The sequence below is a fragment of the Meriones unguiculatus genome, chromosome 6 (assembly GCF_030254825.1).
Source record: "Meriones unguiculatus strain TT.TT164.6M chromosome 6, Bangor_MerUng_6.1, whole genome shotgun sequence".
Lineage (NCBI taxonomy): Eukaryota > Metazoa > Chordata > Mammalia > Rodentia > Muridae > Meriones > Meriones unguiculatus.
Window position 1 is genome coordinate 96,107,741 of NC_083354.1, and position 9,641 is coordinate 96,117,381.

The following is a 9,641-nucleotide window of genomic DNA, read 5'->3' on the forward strand; positions in this document are numbered from 1 at the left end:
GGAGAAAAAGGGAGGAAGGGTGGAACTAGGTGAATTGAGGGAGGGGGCTTCAGTCAGGATATATAATGATTAAATTGTGAAGAAAAAATAAAAATAAAAATTATAAAAATGTGTGTCCTTTGCCTGAGATTGACCCCGAGTTTCTCACCAAGATCACAGATTTTGTTTTCTTAATCATCAACTTTCCTTTAATGGGCTTTTATTGATACTCTAACACCACTCTGAAAAAGTAACCCTAAAATCATTTTGGAAACAAAATCATGGATCACAGCCTCCAAACAGTTTTGGTCTCTCTGGCCTTTAGGAAGAACAAGGCTGCAAACAAGCCAGAGGACAATTTTGTCTTCTAGACAAAGATAGAAACCGTTTGAGCTCTGTTTACACTAAATTCTTTTCAGTTTCTACCTGTTATTTGTTTTCTTTTCCCAGACAGATTCCACTGTGCAGCATTGTCTTCCCCAGGACTCACTCTATAGACCAGGCTGTCCTCAAATTTATAGAGAACCACCTGCCTCTGATTCTCTAGTGCTGAGATTAAAGATGTGCACCACCATGCCAGGCTCTACCTCTCATTCTTTTCACAGATCTTTACAAAATGTGTGAAAAAAAAGATGTGAGCCTCTCTTCTTCATATGAAATTTCCTTTTTGAATGCATCTGCTTATTTTTAATCTATTCTCTTGGAATTGACCATCACTGCTCAGTTTAGTTCTTGTTCTCTGGTGCTATTCTAGCTCATAAACTCCCAATTTATTGATGTTCTCTGTTGAGCTGTATCATAATTTTAGGAATAAAAATTATTCTCATTTCTATTTTTCTCAAAGTTTCTTTACAAAAATAAATAAGGAAATACTCTTTAATTATTGAGATGAGAATATAGCTTTTTCTGTCTTCTTTTTTTGTTGTCAACCCTCCTGCTTATGGTGTAAATGTTGTGTGAGTTCAGTGAATATGGCCATTTTGCTGTCTCTTTCTCCTTGATCTCTCTCTGTGTTTCTCATGCAGATATACAAATAAGACTTTAAAATGTGTATCACCACACTTGAGAGGGTAAGTATACAAAATTTGGTTCTGAAGAGAGGAGAAAGTACTGATCTGTAGTGCTTTCGACATTCCATCATGTAAACACTATATTCTCAAGGTCAGTGTCAATTAGCCAACCTTTAAAACTCCAACTGCCCTGCCATGACAGTTTATCACAGAGTGATCCAACCAGTGCCTATACATCAGTGCACTGTATGTATGGTCTGAGCATGGCTTAACTCCCCTGCCTTTCTGCACTTGCCACAGCATCTCCCAAGAACTCTCTCTACAGCTTCTACTAGCTCCTATTTTAGCTACCAGAATGTGTTGAGAAACTAAGTTAAATAGAGTGACCTCTCTGCTTCTTCCAAATACATCTTTCTTTATAATTATTTACTTTAAATCCTGGTTGTATCTCATCGCTCTTTTTTCAGAGACTTTACATAGTTTTTTTTTAATTTTTTATTTAACTTTTTTTAATTACACTTTATTCATTTTGTATCCTCCCATAAGCCCCTCTCTCCTCCCCTCCCAGCCTCACCCTCCCCTCCCCTTTCTGCATGCATGCCCCTCCCCAAGTCCACTGATAGGGGAGGTCCTCCTCTCCTTCTTTCTGATCTTAGTCTATCAGTTCTCATCAGAAGTGGCTGCATTGTCAGGGTTCTAGGTTATCTCCATGAATATTCCTTGGTTGGAGTATGAGTCTCTGGGAAGTTCCCTGTGTTCAAATTTTCTGGTTCTGTTGCTCTCCTTGTGGAGTTCCTGTCCTCTCCAGCTCTTACTATTTCCCACTTCTTACATAAAATTCTATTCACTCTGTCCGACAGTTGGCCATCAGGCTCAGCATCTGCTTTGACAGTCGGCACGGCAGGGACATTCAGAGGCCCTCTCTGGCAGGTTCCGAGGATGTAGGCTACATGCTGCCCTCAAAAGCATGCCTCCTCCCATTTCCCATGACCTTCTCCCCTGTTAGACCTTATCTTCTAAACAATCAGTTGCTGAGTAGTATTCCATTGTGTAAAACTACCACAATTTCTGCAACCATTCCTCCATTGATGGACGGATGTTCTGGCTATTACGAATAAAGCTGCTACAAACATGGTTGAACAAATGTCCTTGTTGTGTCCTTGAGCATCTTTTGGATATATGCCTAGGAGTGGTACAGCTGGATCTTGAGGGAGCACTATTCCTAAATTTCAGAGAAAGCACCATTGAGTTCCAAAGTAGACCTTACCTTCTAAGTAATCAATCTTTCAAAGTAGCACCATTATCTTTTGAAAAGATTTTACAACATAAATTTCTAATATATTTGAGACTCAAAGAATATTTTTATTAAATACCTTCTCAGTACTGAAACAAAATTTTAAGACTCTACTGATCGAGGTATCAGAAGACAGGCTGAGACACTTAGCCAAACTTTGAGCAAAATGCATGAAATTTTGTGAAAGAAGGCACAGATAGGAACACCTGGAGAGGACAGGAGCTCCAAAAAAGAGACCAAAAAGAAAAAAAAATCCGAACCCTGGGGCTCCTGAATAGAATGATACCCCTAGCAAAGATCTAAAACCCCAGCTCAGATACAGCCTATAGATTCAGTCTCCAAGTGGGTTCCATAGAAAAAGGGAACAGAGGCTATCTCTGGCATGGACTCAGTGGCAGGCTCTCTGATCACCTCTACCTGAGGGGTGCAGCCTTGCCTGGCCACAGAAGAAGACAAAGCAACCTGATGAGACATAGTTGGTTATCTTCATAGGAAAAGGGAGGAGGAGCTCCCCTATCAATGGACTTGGGTAGGGGCATAGGAGGAGAAAAAGAAGGAGGATGGGATTTGGAGGAGATGAGGGAGAGGGCCATAGCCAGGATAAAAATTGAATAAATTGTAATAAATTATAATAATAATAAAAGAAAAAAAAGAATACCAGGAATGTGTGGAGACCTAATATTGATGAATTGCTTATATTCTACATATCAAAGCCATGAACCCATAATGTGACTCTATATGGTACTGAGTCTCTAAAGAGCTGATAAGATTAATTGGAGATATTTGGGTTGATCTTAGTCCAATGTGACTTTTTTCTTTCAGGTAATGGAGAAAATCCAGAGACAGGTTGAGGTGAGATCATGCATGAAGAGAGAATGAGACAGTACAATTTAAAGGAGAGGCACCTTGGAAGAAATCAGCTCAATGGACACCTTGACTCTGGTCACCAGCCTTCATGGCAACCCTAGCAACAGAACATAGCCTTGGGTAAAACAAAATAATAGTTCAGGCTCTTAAAGAAGCAGCACGAAATGAGAAGACTGAGATCATATAAGAAAGCTAATAGAAGTCAGAGGATAAAATAAGGAACCTAACTTAGAAGAAATGGTGGTTGAGCACTGCAGGACACACTTCACCCAGAAACATGTCACTGGCCTGCATGTCAGCTTCTATGTCTCAGGAAGTGAGCAGAGATTCCTGAGCTCAGAGCCAAGTGGTCCTACCAGTTGCACTGGAAGTGATTTGGTGGCTCCCATGGGCCAAAAAGATAGTGATTTAATTAGGATTCTGGTGAAAATATTTTCTTCAGCTTAAATATCAGAAACTCCCCCTTTTTTAAGCATTATCTCATAGGATGCTTCTATTCCACTGTTAAAACTTATGGGCATGCAGAGCCATGGTCAGAGCTCTGGCTCTAGGACCCTGAGACAATAGTATGACCTTTATTCCTGGGACAGTTCAGGTGGCCAACTGGAGTCCTTTAGTTTCTAAGGCAGGGGTCGCCCAGATGCAGGAAGATGATCCTATTCCTGGGGCATGCTCACCTGTAAGTCCCAGCAGCAGGGTCAGCAGCAGGACACTGTGAGGAGAGTGTGGCCAGGAGTCCATGGGAAGCATGGTCAGGGTCAAGGAGCCTGCTCTGCCAGTGTGTGTGCTCAGGAGATCTCAGCTTCTGATCTGCAGAGAAAAGAGGTCCTGTGCATAATGTGCATGCCAGTGTTGGGGGGAAACAGGAACCACACTGGTTATTTTGAAATCGATACCCAGTGTGGTATGTAGTTGCAAGCAAAGATTTGTTCTTTATAATTTATGATTAGAAGAAGAATTTATGTTCATCTTGAAATTATCCCTTAGATATTCTTTACTGATACCCTGGAACTTGTAGTCCAAGTGACACTTAGGAGTCTTTCTATTTACACAAACACAGTAAAATAAGTTAGAATTAGAATTAATTGTCAACTTTTCACATATGAAGCAGGCCACCAGGGATATCTGTGAGAGATTGCTGGGGTTTAGAATGTCTCTGAGCCTATCTGTGAGGGATTGTCTATAGTTAATTGAACTGGGAAAAGTCATCTTACTTTTGGGCAGAACAATGTCCTGAGCAGAGGGTCTTGAACTGTAAAATCGACAGGGTCACCTGAGTACTAGCATGCATGCACTACTTCACTGCTCTCAGATGTTGTCTGTGGATGTAATGTGACTCCCTGCTTCAAGATCTTTCAACCTTGAAGTTGCTGCAATAAATGTTAATTTGGAGTAGAGAACCAAATAAGCCTTTGATTTTTATAAAGCCTTTCCCAGGGCATTCAATAATATTATATTGATTTCTCCCAGAGAGCAAGTGGGAACAATTTAGTCAAGTATATGTTTCATGGACCATGAAGGTGTTCATCACTATACTCAGAAGGAAAAAGAAAAGACTGCTTCTTGAGACAGGGAGAACACAGACACAATGATGGCAGAGTCTGTTCTGGACAGAGATAAGATATTCCATTTCTTACAGTGTGCAGGTAAGGAACTAGGAAGAGAGGATAAGTGCCCTCACCGACCTCAGATGTGTGCCTAGGAAAATGAGCAATAGAGCTAGACATTCAAGACCCAATTTTATCCTCTGTTATCTAGGCTGAAGAGTCTTTACTGTGGTGATTCTGTTGCTGTGAGAGGTAATCTTGGCTGTGAACTGAACACCAAAAACAAGAACCACAGTTTTGCAATTTACCGCTTCAAGCTGGCCCATGGATATACCTGTGGGGCATTTTTTTTTCCATTGCTAACTAAGGAGAATCTAGTTCACTGTGAACAATGCTGCCTTAGGCAGGTGAATCAGGGGTGATTAAGAAAGGAACACAAGCCAGGGATGGTGGTACACACCCTCAATTTCAGCTCTTAGAAACTGAGACAGGTGATTCTCTCTGAGCTCCTGGCCAGCCAGGACTATATACCAAGAACCAATCAATGGATAAAGAAAGTTCTACTTACTTTCTGTTGATTTGAATATTCTCATTTTCATTACCTGTCAACTTAGCCCCTTGATGTTTGTATTTCCATGTCATTCAATAAGTCATGCGAACAGAGTGTTCATGGAAATATGAAGCCAATGAGAACTTTCACATATCACTTTATACTTATTGGTTGGAAGGCTGTGCATGTGTATAGGGCACAGATGCCTAGAAAAAACTGAAGAGGCTACAGTGAAATTCTTCTAGCTGACAATGATGCTGTTGTGCTAGAAGTAAATGAAAGTCTCAGACATGTGGAAATGCAGAATTTAGAAAACTTGTTTCAATCATATTAGCAACTGGCCATGAGTTTTTGTTCCATGTGATAATATTATAGGCTATAATAAGTCAGAATTGAAATTCATTTGCATGTTTGAGTTAGGTCTTTTGTGTCCTTTTTATTTAAACTGTGAGGAAAATATATTCATATGGTAAGAGAATTACATGCGTGGCCATAAGGAACATAACCCCGACAATCATAGCTCATATTAAATCAGCCAAAGGCTAATCAAGTTCTACATTCCGTGAGAGAAAATTTGGTGTCTATCATTGTTTATAGTTAAAATATTGACTATTACTTGCTGTGTAGCAATAGAATACTAATCACCATTGGGTTACTTTTAACTGAAACTTAAAATCTATAGTAGTAACTGTGGGGCTACATTCTAGAAAGCAAATTAACTAACATAGAAAATTTGAAGGTCAATGAGATGTGAATTAAGTGGCAATGTTGTCCCTTGGGGTCCTCCAGAACGTAGAACTTTAACCAGAGAAATTGCCAACTTAAACATTTGTTTTCCCTAAAATAATACAGAATTATTTTTAAGAAAGCTATTATTAAGATTTACTTATTTATTTCTTATAAAACATTCTGCCTGCATGTGTGCCTGTGCATTGGAAGAGGAGTGGCACCAGATCTCACTGTAGATGGTTATAAGCCACTATGTGGTTGCTGAGAATTGAACTCAGGACCTTTGGAAGAACAGCCAGTTTTTTAAACCTCTGAGCCATTTCTCCAGCCCACACTCCCGGAATTATATTTTTAAAGTAGGTTATATAACATCTTTCCTATTTGTAAATACTCATCAATTTTTCTAATATTATTTTTTGTTTTTTTAAAAATAAAAAGGCGTTTTTGCTTGCTAAATCTTGGCAGGCTCACCTTGTGCCATGCTTTCAAAAGGATTGTCAATAGATATTGTCTGAGTGGGAGGTAGTTAATAGAACAAAAGACAATGAGACAGAAAGAATGAGAATCCAGGGTACAGCACAAGCTTAGAGTCACATGTAAACAGTCTCACTCTGATCTGTTGAACTATAGCTAATTTGCAGACCCATGACTAAGTGATGCATGCTTACTATTGAATGCTACTAGAATGTCAGTTTTTTAAACAGAAGTATTGATATGTGACTTGCCAGGCATTGAGCTCTGTCTTATATATTTTTTACTAATTTATTTTATTTTTATTTTATGTATATTGGTGTTTTTAAATTTCAGTTTATTTACTTTACATCCCAAGGGTGCTACCTCCCTCCTCTACTCCCAGTTCCCCCTTCATCTACTTCCTCCTTCCCCTCTTGCCTTAATTCCCCCCTGCAAAAAAGGAGAGCTTCCTTATATGAACCTTGCCCAATACATCAAGTCACGTCAGGTCTACGAATATCCTCATCCCCGAGGCCAGGCAAGGCAGCCTGCAGGGGGAAGTGACCCAAAAGCCAGCAATAGAGTGAGAAGAGGACCTTCCCTATAAGTGGACTGGGAAAAGAACATGGGGGAAGAAGAGGTAGGGAGCGAAGGATTGGGAGGAGCTAAGGGAGGGGCTACACCTGGGTTACAAAGTGAATAAATTATTATAAATAAAAAAAATTTAAAAAGGAAATCAAAGAATATTTTAGAAGATGAAAAGATCCCCCATGCTCCTAGATCACTAGGATTAACATGGTTAAAATGGCCATCTGCCAAGGGCCATCTACAGACTCAATGCCTTGTATCTCAAGGCATCATCACTATCTTTCCTAGTGGTTTACATTGGCATACGGTGGTAATGCCTATGCCTCACAATTTTTGACTATTCCTATTCCAGGCCTCAAGACGAGAGATTCACCTAAAGCCTTCTAAGTAAGATCTTCAGTTAACTTCTGGTAAGTCAGCTAAAGCATAGTTTTTTTTTTTTTAAAGAAAACTCTAAAATCCCATGCAAAGTTGTAAATGTTGAGTATTTTTTTACACAATTTGTTACCTCAATCAATGTGCCTGAAAATCTTTAAAGCATTCACAAATTTTTCTTCTGTTTCTTTACATAATTTTTTCATCAAACTCAAGTGGGTACTTAAAAGCTTGCACCAAGACAGAGCCCAGATAAAGGTTTTACGTGATTTCATCAGAATAGGAACATTGCTCATTGCTGACTGCTTACCACATGAGAACCAGTTCCCAGGACATTTTTGCTTCTATGGTTCTTAGGGAACAGCTTCTAGAATGCTGTGCTTGACACACGTACTGTAGTCTCACTCTGCTCAAACATAATTTGCCTTTAGTATCACTTCCTCACACCATGCTTCTGCAGTAGCACAGCATTCACTCGAAAGACTCAGGCTTGGTATATAGTAGTATCAACATAGTGAAATGGTAGTTTCCTCTTAACCCCAGAGAGTCAGAGCATAATTATAAAGATTTCATGATCCATAGACATACCTTTAAAGATATAGATTTTTATAAAAATAAGATCCTGAAGAAAGGGGGAGGGTCTTAATCTGCAGGAGACTTACATGATACCCAGAGCCCTGAAATGCTAACAAAAACCTGAGGGGATAACTGGTGAAGAACTTTTAAATGTTATTTTCACTTCACCTTCATGTTAGGAAAATCAAGGAGGAAGACATGACTGCGCAAAGATAGAGACAGCAACTTAAGCAAAAAATTATTCCTCCATTTCAGGAAGAATGCAAGCAAAGGCAGTGAGCTATTGTGTGAATATGCTGTGGATATTTAAGCTTTCTTGTAATTCTTATACCAACGATATCTGTGATTTTTTTTTCACTTATGCTCTCAATGTTTTCAAAGCAGGCATTTAAAATTGGGAGCTCTAATCTTAGTCCACAACAATAAAGTCTGTAAAACTAAGTTCAAGAATTATTTTCACAACATTCAGTGTTGAATACTCCTAAGAAGAGGAGAGTTAAGGTCTTGTTCCAATGAAATGGGGTTTTCAAATAAGGGGGATGTTGCTCTGCAGACCTTCAAGGAGGGCTGTCTTCAGAAAGAAAATGGCACAGATATATTTGCCTTTCCAAAAGACTTTAAAATATTACTGATCAAATTAGAGTTATATGTGGCAAAAGACTTGTCTATAGCATAAAATAAAAGGAAATCTAATTTAAGTAGAAAAGCCATCTACATGAGAACTAAAAGACAACAGCCATCTTCAGCTCTGTGTGTTACAGCCCAGTTTTGTTTTGGTACAGCATTTTTGCACAATAATTTCCTTTTTGAGATACATTTCTTTTCTGTATTTCTTTGTAACTTTACAGAAAATACTCACTATTTTTTCCCTAAAATTTTTATAAAGGAAATACTTTACTTTTTTAATTTTAAATTTAATAAATTTATTTATTTTTATTACAGCTTATTCACTTTGAGATTTCTTTAACAAAAATAACTCACTGAATTTTGGAGTCAGAATATGCCAGCTAGTAGGACCTGGCTATAGATCTAAAAAAAAAAATCCCTACTCAGGGAGTTCTGGTAGGAAACCTTTCTTTGTTCACTAGTGGCAAATAATTCACTATTACAACAAGGCTCACCATACCAGAGAGTAGAACTGGTTTACTGAAATTCCACCTATTTAAGATAACCTCATCCACATACCAAGCAAAATCTTTAGAAAAATATTCAGGTTATTTTCCAAAATATCTAGAACACTCTGACCTAACCAAATGGACTTGTAAAATTACCCATCAGAAGCCAGGCAAGGTGGTACTTACATGTTGTCCCAGCCCTTGGAAGCTGGTACAGGAGAATCGCCTGAGTCCAGAAGCTCAAGGCATTCTAACCCTCATAGTGACACTTAGTCTCCAAAAGAAGGAAAGAAAAAAAAAAAGAAGTCAAAAGAGGAGGAGGACAGGGAGAGGACAAAGAAGAGGAAGAGGAAGGAGAGGAAAATGGTTGAAAAACTAAACATAGACAAATTTAAAAGCTACTGCCTGTGACAAAACAAAATACCCTGCTTATTTTATGAACAATTTCTTTCTGAATATGACTAGTAGGATACTATCCACTCAGTTATTAGATATGTTTTATATATGTTGTTATATGTAGATTTCAAATGTATCTCATTTTAGTCAATTGAGGACATA

The 9,641-nt window shown here is 38.6% G+C and overlaps 1 long non-coding RNA gene across 1 annotated transcript; it reads right to left on the reverse strand.

Moving 5' to 3' along the window:
* Window positions 1–1,250: 1,250 nt before the first annotated feature.
* Window positions 1,251–9,399, reverse strand: LOC132654550 (uncharacterized). The gene is made up of 3 exons (XR_009592178.1): window positions 9,270–9,399; window positions 3,828–3,960; window positions 1,251–2,211 (listed from the first exon to the last, which is right to left on the reverse strand). It is a non-coding gene; the product is annotated as an uncharacterized LOC132654550 (long non-coding RNA).
* Between the last annotated feature and the right edge of the window lie 242 nt (window positions 9,400–9,641).